This window comes from Phytophthora cinnamomi, assembly GCF_018691715.1.
Source record: "Phytophthora cinnamomi strain GKB4 chromosome Unknown Contig16, whole genome shotgun sequence".
NCBI lineage: Eukaryota > Oomycota > Peronosporomycetes > Peronosporales > Peronosporaceae > Phytophthora > Phytophthora cinnamomi.
This window is the reverse complement of record NW_027150949.1, coordinates 2,134,760-2,146,096: the sequence shown is the minus strand read 5'-3', so window position 1 is coordinate 2,146,096 and position 11,337 is coordinate 2,134,760.

Here is an 11,337-nt window from a genome sequence, read left to right as displayed (position 1 = left end):
GCAGATGCTCCCTCCGCGCGGTCGAGGTAGCTGCACACCGTTTACTCCACTTCGAGGTTGCCGATGGAGCCGTCCTGGTTTATCCGAGCGTGCTCTAGCACAAACGCTGTGTCTGCTACTGTGCCCGCGACCTGAAGCAGCGGTGGCAAGAAGTCCACAGTCGTGTCCAGCCGCACCACGCGCTTGTTTTTCTCGTCCCACTCGAAGGAGAGCTGACACGGAAGAAAGAGCCGCTGGCCCAGCAACTTCGATCTCAGGATCGCTGTCTTGTCCTGTTGAGTTTTGCAGCCTTCCCGCGATAGTAGATGCGGGAACACGCGCTGCAGCGTCGATTCTGAGATGGTCACGTTGAGCGAGGCCGTGGTCACGACGAAGTCGTTGGAGACCCGCGCCATGTGCTGCACCTGGAACTGCAGGTCGTCAAAGTTGGTCGTGTACCGTTTCCACTGCTCGAGGAGTGCGTCTACACCCCGTTGCTCTCCTAGCATGACGTCGTCCGACATTGATGATTGCAGGAACGCAAGCTGTTGCTGGGACTCAGATTTGTGAAGCCACGCTTCAGGCCCCGAGGCAGTTTGGTCGGAAGGTCGAGCTCCTTTGCGGAAGATGTGAAAGTACCCCATCACCACGTACCACGCGCTCGACTTGGCGTTGGAAACGAACCGGCTGTGCTGCGTCTCCAGTATTGGGATCTCCTACCGGAGCTGCATCACGATGGACTCGAGGTCTTTCGCGTGCTCAATCTGCTTCTTCCGGTAGCGAGCTTGGTTCGTGCGGCATTGTTCGCGCCGACGCGCCGTTTTGAGGCGAATGCGCTTACGCTTGGGCTTGGGATTGGCTGGGTCCATGGCTTGAATTGTTTTGACCGAAGGCAGCGCCCTGATCGTCTGCTTGGGGGTCGGCTGAGTTGGCGCTGCAGAATCAATCGGACAGACTGATGCCTGAAGCTGTTTTTGTTGGGTTGGAGGCCGAGACGTAAGATCATGGAAGGGGGGCTTGACGAGGTTTTGAAGGTCGTCGCTGTCACGCACAGTCATCTTGTCCGTCCTTCGCGCGAGTGAAGCCTCAATCAGGTAGTTGAGAGGCGTCTGCTGTAGGTCCACCGAGGCCGGATTTGCGATTTCTGTCGATGTGGGAGTACATGTAGCACCTGCCGGCTTCGTGATGGCCGCATTGTGTTGCTGGGCCATCGAGTAAGGACTGTAGACGCTGGGTCTTCCTTCGTTGAACACACCGCCACCGCCTACCGAGGCGCGCGGAAGAACGTGGCCGATCACGTCGGAAGTCAAGGTGCGCGACGAGCGGCCTGGCTCAAAGCGCGCGAAGATGCTGGAAATGCGGTCCATGTGTGCGCTTGAAGCAGAGGTCTTATCTTGGGGGGGGTGCTGTCTGCTTGCGGTCAGTCGAAATAGAGACTGGAGCAATACCGCTACAGGTGATCCCCTCGACACGCGTGTGATCACCTGGTTCGAAGCTCTTCGTGTGAGGACGGAGACTGTGGTCCCGTCGGAACTTCCGAGTCAGAAGCACTGGCTAGAAGACCTCGGCGCGTAAACCCGAGGCGATGGTACCTGGTTTAGATCACTCTCCGAGTGTCCATCTTACGGCCACGTGAGCGGGCTGCTCTCTGACGCGCATATGGTTCCGCTGGAAGGTGATACCCTGACCACGCCGCTGCCATCGGCTTGCGCGGATCATACAGCTTGCAGGTGCAGGCAGTTGTTTGTTTTTATGCTAGACGCCTGCTCCGGCGTTGAACCGAGCGGTTTGGGGTAGCTTGGCTTGTCGCGCAGTCCGTCGGCCAGCTCGGAGCGATAAACTGCGTCCGATTCTGCTCTTCCTATTCTTCCTATCAGTTTGGCAATGCACACGACACTAGCCTGGGGCCAGGTTATCCCTCGTCACTGCGAGGAGGAGGATGTCGGCGAGCGCTCAGTTGCCTTCAGTACTGTATTCGGCAAGTCAAAGGCCTGTCGTATCGTCGTCTGGTTCGTTTCGCGCAAGTGGACGCCTACCAAAAATAGGGAAATCACCCAACATAGATGCAGCAGATATGACAGGACATATCACCAAGTATGTCAACATAGCCCAAATTCTGTCCACCACAAATATCTTAATGACCAATCTCTGGTCGATTCAAACGGTCTCATATTAGAAAGATATCGATTCAGTTTGCACTACATAGGACAGTTCGAACGGGACACTTGTACAGCCAAATCTATCCAGTTCTGCTTGAAGTTTGGCTTGAAGGTCGCCATTTCCCTTCGAGATCCCTCCTGCGAGCTTCCTGCGAGCGCGATGTTCGAGGACGACGACAGCATGCTCCTGCTCCTGTGTGAGGCGTTTAGGACGCACAACGAGCGCGTGTGCGACGCTCGACGCGACGTCCACCAGCTGATGCTGGAGGAGGAATGGCGCATCGCCATGCGCGCGCGCCACTACCTGACTACTAGGTGCCTCGATGCACCGTACGAGTCCGCATGGATGACTCTCTACAAGCATGGCTCCGACCTGAATTTTCTGAATGCAACGAGTCTAACCAGGTAAGCTGCAACTAACATCTATGACTCTATTCCTACGCTAACACCTCCTCCATGTACATGTATATAGGGGTGCATTTCATCAGCTGCTGGGTAGGTTCGCTAGCTTCTACGACCTCCCGCCCCCGTCGTCACGAGGCCGTCCCCCAAAGCTGCGCTACCTACACCAAGTGCTGGGGCTCGTACTACGTTTCTACGTGGGATCTATGGAACAGAGCTCGCTGTGCATCACGTTCGGGGTGCCGCCAAGCACTCTATCACGAACGCTGCGCAAGGCCGAAGAAGCGCTATCGCTAGCGCTGACTGGTTACGCACCTGCACGCATCTCCTGGCCCTCGCCCTCACGTCAGGTGGAGCTTGCACGCATGGTCAACAAACGCGAACCTCTGCTGACCCACACGTTCGGATTTATCGACGGTAAAAACTTACGCGTGCGTGTACTGTACATGTGAATGATATTAGCTGCTTTTAGTCTATATCTACTAACTTTAGACGGATGTGACGTGGGTAATGTACAGGTCCAGCAGCCCTCTAACGCCGACCTTCAAAACGCCATGTACAATGGCTGGCTGCACTCGGTCTTCGTGACCGGCACGATTTGTTTTGCAACCGACAGCTGCATCATTTGGTCGAAGCACAACTGTCCGGGGTCGTGGAACGACTCGAACACGTCCTTGGAGTTCCGCAACAAGCTGACGGACCCGCAGTTGTGCCCCAATGAGCTCATGAATGTAGTGTCTGACTCTGCATATCCTTGTTCTACGGCCATGACGGGGAGGATCCTGACCCCCTTGAAGGACGGAGACATCGAACGAATTGAGCCTTGTCTTCGCAGTGCCGCACACACACTGCACAATGCGATCACCTCCATTCGGCAAGCTGCCGAGTGGGGAATGGGCAGTGTCCAGAAAGTTTACAGCCGCCTGAATCTGCCGCTGCCCTACGACCCGATCCGACGAGGCATGCGCCTCAACAACCTATTTAGGATGGCGAACTACAGAGTTCGCACGGTCGGCATCTCCGAGATCAAGACCACGTTCGCGGGCGTGATGGATTTGCCGAAGCAGGGCGTGTTTGAAGCTCTATGATTGCGTTGGTGTAAAGATGGTTGAATTCAAAATTTCGTAGTTGATTTCCTTAGTTTTCGTACAGCAGCGCTACCGCTGGATGCATCGGCACAGCTACTAACCAATACAGAACAGGGTTCGCACTCGAAGCTATGTAAATGGACTGTGATCGTCATTACTAAGGGCTGTTTGAGATGTTACGCTACTAAATGCACTTCCTCCCTCTTTGTATCTTCCGCGCTGTTATCTTCACCACACTAGAGCATTCACAGCTCATTCTTTCTTTGTTAGAGCTCCCAGGATGAGCAAGAGTTCTTGAGTGCGTGCACGAGCGTCTTCCTTGTCACGACGGGCGCGCTCCTCCGCCTCCTGCTTCTCCTGACGGCGCCGCTCCTCCGCCTCCTGTTTCTCGTGACGGCATCGCTCTTCTGCCTCCGCCTTGTCTGCTAGATAGCGTGCCTCGCGTGCCGTTTGTTCGTCACGATGACGCTGATCTTCGTCAGCGCGGCGAAGTTCCGCCTTGCGCTCGTTTTCCTCGCGCATCACGAGCAGCATTTCGAACATGGTGCCCACCATGTTGCTGGAGCTGCTCTCCAGGTCAGACAAGCGCTTCTTGAGCTCTGCGGTCGCCCTCATAGCCTTCACGCGCTTTGTTTCAGCATAGCTTGCCTCAGCCAGTTCTTCGTCTTCGTCCGCAGCACGCTTGCGTCCCACGGTATCGCGGAACTCAGCCAAGTTGATGCCTCCAAGCCTGTTGGAGGAAGTCGCGTAGCGCTTCTCCGTCGGTGGTTTCTTGTCTTGCGGACGTCCAGCCGAGGCTGGTTGGGGGCAACACATTGCACTAGCAGCGTCGGCGGTTGCTGTGAACGCAGCAGAGACCGCCGGTCCCGCCGCACTCGGGCCTTGACCCGTCTTCTTTGTTGTAGAAGATCGCAACTTTCTCTGCGTCAACTGCGCAGCCAGCGGAGACGGTCGCGGCGTAGCGAAAGCCTCCAACCCCTCGCACACACCGGACGTGTGCAGCAAGTCCGAGAAGACGCCGCTGGCCATGTTGGTGTTGTCCCCGACCGATGTCTGCGTCTCGCCAGAATGCACGGAGTCGCTGGTGGAGACTCTCTCGCTCGTGTCCGCATCGCCGCCCACGCGCGGGTTGTCACCGAGCCCCTCGTCGCCCTCGAGGTCGAAGCACAAATCGGCTTGATACTCCTCCTCCTCGCCCTCCTCCTCGACTTCATTGTCGACGTCGGCGCCGTCGTCCATGTCGACCACACTGGCCTTGGCGTCGATGGACTGCTTTAGCAGCTTCGCTTGCTTCACGTGCGGCGGCATGTCGGCCACACCGGTGGGTTTGCGTGCTCCGAAGAGCATCTTGAACTTTCGGCGGAGGCTCTCATGGTCTCGCTCTGCGACGCCACGCACTCGGTTGGAGTTGTAAGCGATTGCCAGTCGCTCCCATTCGTCCTTACCGAGGGGCAGGTAGTGCTCGACGAGCGTCAGGAGGCGGCGCACTTCAGACAGCTTGTAGTTAGTACTTCCGGTCAGCTTCGCCATCTGAACAAAAAGCATGAACACGTAAGTTGCAGTGATCGGTGACGGTAGCACTAGCCAGCAAATCAGCGTACCAGGGATGATGAAGGAGGAGAGCCGTCTTGGTGGTACGGAGGAGGTGACTTGTGACGGCTTGGTAAAAGCAAGAATGAAGGTTAGTAGAGCTTGGCATCCGCTCGGTCGGGCGAGGTTTGAACGAGGCCGGCACAACTCAGCTAGCTTGAAGTTTTCGCCTCGGAACTGATAGTCGTGAGGTCTAACCTGCAGGCCGAGTTCGCGCGCAAACCGAGTGCGCTTGCAGTAGATTCGAATAGAGTATGCAGAGGCTTGTTCATTTTGGCGCCAACGTAGCGGCAATCTCCGCTGACACGTCAACATAGCTGGCAAAGCTCTAACACTCGAGGCAACTTCAACGCAGTTAGCTTCAACAGCAGGATCAAATTAACGTGAATACAGCATACAAATTCCATGCTTACCAATGCAGCAAAGCTCCCACTATCTTCCTCATGACTGCAACCTGTCCTCCACGTGCGCGTCACGCCTACGGGTCTTGTTGATCTTGGATGTCGCGATGGCGGCAATTGGGGTAACCGCAGCGACACACGAACCAAAGGTCGGGCCCGTAGTCGACGGTGATCTCGTCGCCCTCGTACACGGCGTGCGTCGTGGCAATCACGACAGCCGTCCGGCGTCCATTCGCCACTTCCAGAAACTGAGCCACCGGTGCGCACGAGTGGTTGACGAAGCGCATCAAGCGACCCATCTGCCGAGCGTTGATGGCAACGCGGAGTGGGTGGTTGGGCCTCTCGGGGCGTTGTGTCATGATCAGGCAGTAGCCCTCGTTGCGCGGCCGAGTCGCGTGAGAGACGCTCACGTGTTCGATCTCGCCCAAGTACTCACCCAGTACCTCACCCGCATCAATGAACTCCTGCGCCACCACGGCCAATTCGCGGGTCGCCGCGTTCCTCGCCAACGCGACCTTCGACGACTCGGCCAGGCCGTTGCCACAGTTGCCGCCGTACGGGCAGCAATTAATATTGCAGTATAGCTGCATCAGCGAGTTGCGGCAGCTCCCAACTCGGCACGGGTCCACACAGTCGCACCAACCAAAATGAGGAACCGCAGGAAAGATTATCCCTGTTGGGTTAAACTGCTCGCGAAGGTGCGCCACCGCAAATGGCCACCGCGCAGGAACGAAGCGACCTTGCTGCTGGCGGTGAAGAGCATGAGGTTGGGCAGCACGTAACCTGACACGAACACGCGACTCACGGGTTGCACGCATGACAGCCTGGGGGGACACCGTCGGCAACGTGGCCTCTTGATGCTGGCCAGAACGACGTTGATATGGAGCGACGACCGCTCGACGCTCCCTCCGCGAACTCTGGCGCTCGCGAAGCGGCCGCCGAGATGGTGGAGACGGAGTTCGTGAACGTCGAGCAGCCGCTGCTTCAGGCAGGACCGGCGACGGAGATCGTGGGCGTGAAGTAGGCGGGTCTTCGAGCAGGACGGGAGACGACGTAGTCGGACTGCGTGGGTTCCAAGTGGTCGGCGGGGTTTCAGGCGGGAGAGGATCCGTCGTGGTCAGCGTGGGCGCTGCCGCACCAGCCTTCGAAGGCTTCGTCGGCGGAGGGTTCGACGTCTCCCTCGGCACGCGAAGACCGTGCTGTGGCGACATCCACGGCGGCGTCGTGGTCCCCGTGGAGTTGGCGGGCGAAGAAGACTTGGCGCTCTTAGCCGGCGCTTGGACGCCGCCTCGTTGCAAGTTGGGCGACACGTTCTCGTCGCCGCTCGACGTGTCCACGATACAGCGCGAGCTCCAGTGCACGGCGGAGTGGACGAGATGAACCATGGTTGCTGTGCACGTTAGAGAAGTTAGAATAGACTCGACTTGCTCGCTAGTCAAGGTATTGCGTACGCCTTCTTTGTTGCTGCACGCAGCGCTTCCAAGCACTTGCCACTTGGCCGCGATTTTTCGAAAGTGAGAGGTTGAAGCTGGTGCGCACGAAATGAGTTATGTCCATGATATATGGCAGCGACATCTGCAGAGTGATGGTCTGCATATTCTATACAAATTTCAACAATAACTTTTAAGATGGCTACACGAAATAAACATAGGGGTAGGGCTGTTTATTGAGACGATTTTTACGTCTCACGAGATTTATGTCTCGTTATGTCCTTTCATATCTGCTGCATCTATGTTGGGTGATTTCCCTATTTTTGGTAGGCGTCCAGTGCTTCATGCGAAAAATAGATTGTCAGTACCGCTTGTGGTGAGAGCTGAAACTTTTCGCAAGAAAAGGCAGTAAAAGCAATACAAGCATGAACATGGTTGCTTTCCGCAGCGAACCCGAAGGCCTCACCGCGAAATATCTGGTGTCGCGGTTGTGACCAGCAAACGTAGGATGTCGAATCATGTTAACCCTATCTACCACATGCGTCGAGCACGAAGAGATGTCTCCATTCGACAAAAACACGAATGAAGCTGCAAACCAGTTCGAAAAACGGTATCCTGTTGATTGTTGCATGCCGTCTACGCAAAGCATTGTCTTCAACAGTAACAATTAGGCTACTTTGGACTACAGTGTTCCGACCGCTGCTTTTTGGGTCCGATGAAGTCTCACAACGTTGTCGTCGGGCGTGATGCGCGCGCGACTGAATACGAATGCCACGTCTTCGAGGCTGCCCAGTACCTTCAGCATCGGAGTCAGCATGTCTGCCGAGCAAGTGAGCCTGCAGACTCGAGCGCTCTGTTCGTCCCACCCGAACTGCACCGAGCCGCGCATCACGATGCGTTGGCCCAGCGGCTTCGACACGATGCTGTCGCTGAGCGAGCAGTTGCTGTGGAGGAGGTGTCGGAACGCGTGGAACAACGTGCTTTCTGTGATGATCATGCTCGTCTTTGTGGTGGCAATAACGGAGTTGTCGGGGCCTCGTTGAAGACGTTCGAGCTCGATGTGCAGGTCGGTGTGATAAAGCGTAAGTATACAACCTCCAATGCTCCATGATCGCATCGATGCCATGCACATTGCCGTCTGTTACGTCTGAAGTCATGGTTGCTCGTAGAAAGTCGAGCTGCATGCTGGGGCCAGAAGGATTACAGGGTCCGTTGTGAGTGGTGGCGTGGCCGTGCTTAAAGCGGCTGAAGTACTCCAATGCCACGCTCCAGACGCTTGATCGTCTTGGGGTACGCCACGCTATTGAGATTCGTCGATGTTTCTGCAGCGTCGCCACTTGAGCGCGCAGGTTGACGATGTCGTCCTGGACCTTCAACTCGTACTCGTGCTTCCTCTGGCGGTATCGCGCCTGATTCTTGCGGCATTTCTCTCTGCGTTACTACCGCTAACGTTATGAGGGAGCTCGTGGTTTCGGATTGCGAGATGCGATACCATCATCATCACTCGCCGCCAACCCATTACCATTGTATAGTGTGACTGAGGGAGATCAATCACCAAATGTCGTGGTTACTCGCAGTCATAACGTACAGACACCGCTGGCTCGATCCACAATTATCGATGCTGGACGAAGTCTCAAGCTGGTCGTTGTTGTACGCGAAAGTACTCAATTCTGGGGTTACTAACTTAGGTATCATTGCAACTGGCTGCTGCTTAATTAATCAGCCTAATCTTGTGCAAAAAATGTTACCGTACTGCTAGTATGTATCATGAATACCAAGTTACATGTATTTAGTCCCTGCCCGCGCTATGGATGCTGCATTAAATGCAGCAGCAAGGTAGATCACGGACAACATCAACGCTGGTCGCCAAAGCTTAGCGTTGACGTTTTCCGTAATCTTCACGGTTGGCGATTATGATACAATGTCTCGCAATCCGAGAGACCACGCCTGTAACGCCACTTCGAGTTTGACTGAGACTGCGCACCAGGCCCAGGAGCGTCAGTGTGCTTCGATTCGATTATGTTGACCTCGGCGCTGGCCAAGACGAAATCATGCCCGGAAAAACCTGCGACGGAAGAACTGCGTCGCGAGGTGCGTCGACAAATCCAGGCGCGATATCGCCAGAGGAAGCACGAGTACGAGTTGAAGGTCCAGGACGACATCGTCAACCTGCGCGCTCAAGTAACGACGCTGCAGAAATATCGACGAATCTCAATAGCGTGGCGTACCCCAAGACGATCAAGCGTCTGGAGCGTGGCTGTAGTGGGCCTACTTTGGCTCACTACTTTAGCTTACACGTCGCGCTACGTGTATGAGGAAGCGTAGGCGTTTATTGATAATTTGAATTAATTATACTTGAGTCCACAAATAAAACACCAAGTAGGTAGTTTAAGGTAAAATGAGAACTGTATTGTTTGTAAATTGATCTTCCTCTAAAATCTGCTAAAAACTGTTTATCATCTATGAAAGGGTTGGCAGCGGCTGGCTGTCAGAGCCCCGCTAATATGCATGTCTCTGATTGGTAGAAAGATGCTGCTTTCTACCAATAGGATCTTTGGGTATGTGTGGACCACTAATTGTGGTGGCCCACTTCAATGTATCCATTGGTGTGTCTTACACCAATGTGAGGAAGTATCTAAAACCTTTAACAGATATTTATCTGTTAAACCATAAGCGGCAATTGCCATGCACAAGTGACAGTTGTCACTTGTGACCGTTGTCGTGCACAAGTGACTGTTGTCACTTGTGTGTGTAACCCCGTTACACCATCCCCCCGTTAAGCTTAGACGTGTCGGTCTCGACACGTCAATTAATATTGACTGCTTGTCAATTGTTTGTGCTGGGGTTTCCGTGCTCATCCGCAATGAGCACGATCAAGCTGAAGACCACCATTGCAACAGAGTGTAAACTCTCTGTTGCTGTGTACAATGCGCGGTAGCGCGAGGTGCGCCGCTACCACGGGGACAGACAACACAGTGTCTGTGTACGATTCTTCGATGTCGACCGCGTCTATGCGTCGACATCTCTAAGCGAATTTCTGTTGCTTACCGTGATCGGGTAAGCAAGCGCCAAAGCACTTCGAGTCCTTCTCGAAGTGGCAAGTATTAGCAACTCCACGCTGTTGCGGTGGAGGCTGGTGTCCGTGCGCCGTGCGCACTGTCCGTCCAGGTGGCGGTGCATATTAGCAACCGCGACCACAACAGGTATACTATATGTATACCTGAGAGCTTCAATGATCTCCGTGCTAATTATCTAGCACGCGAGTCGTCAGGCGTTGTAGATTACTACAGCGCTCGCACTACCTTCTTGCTGGTAGTGCGTGTTGGGTTTCGTATTCCTTCACCATGTCCGGAACGTCTTCCACCAGGACGTTCCGTGGTTCCAACGTGTCGTGTTGGGGAGAGAAACCACTCCAGCGAATACGAAAACAATCAGGACCTCGGATTGTTTTCCTATGATCAACAATTCGCTGGACGAACCAGCGAATTTCTCCGCGTGCTTCTCGCAGCGGTGGCGGAGGTGGTGGAAACACGCCCCGATGGTCAACGCCGTGTTGACCTTCATCTCGTGTTGCTCCACGACCAAGTGACGGTCGTGGAGTACATTCAGAGCGCGGCGGTTGCCGCTCTGTTCCTTCGTGTCCCGGCTCTGGCGGTCTCCCAGACCGCCTTGAACGTGCCGGTCGGGCTGTAGGCCCGACTGTATTAACTGCTCCAGCGCGTAGTCGCGCTGGAGAGGGTTTCCCCTGTCGAGTCTGTCTCTTCGGGTCAGACGAGCCACTTGGCTCGTGTTGGAGGTATGACTTTAACCGCCCGACATAAAATGTCGGGTGGAGCCGCATGCTAGACGGTATGTCTAGCGTGTATGCGTTACCGTGGCGTGCCATCACCGTGAATGGCCCGATGAAGCGCGGAGCAAGCTTGCTTGCTCCGAAATCCGAAACTGCATGTTTGGGCAGGTTTTGAGTAGATAACAAAACCAATGAATTCACGTTGAATTCATTTGTGTTGCCCCTGCCAATATTATCGGCGTTCAGCTTCTGCTTATCCGCAGAAGCTGCAATCGTGTCCTGGACAAACCGAATTACGGCTTGTCTTTTATTGATAAAGCCAATCGCATCCGAGCTGAACTCGTTCAGCTCGCTCTCCGCAAGAGGCCCGGCCTCTGCGTGGTTCTTCGCGGTGTCTGCGCCCTGCGCAGACCCGTGGTCCTTGTTCCTTGTAGAGTCTGTGCTCTGCACAGACTCGTTTTCCTTGTTCTGGGGGTCAGCGCACTGCGCTGACCGTTG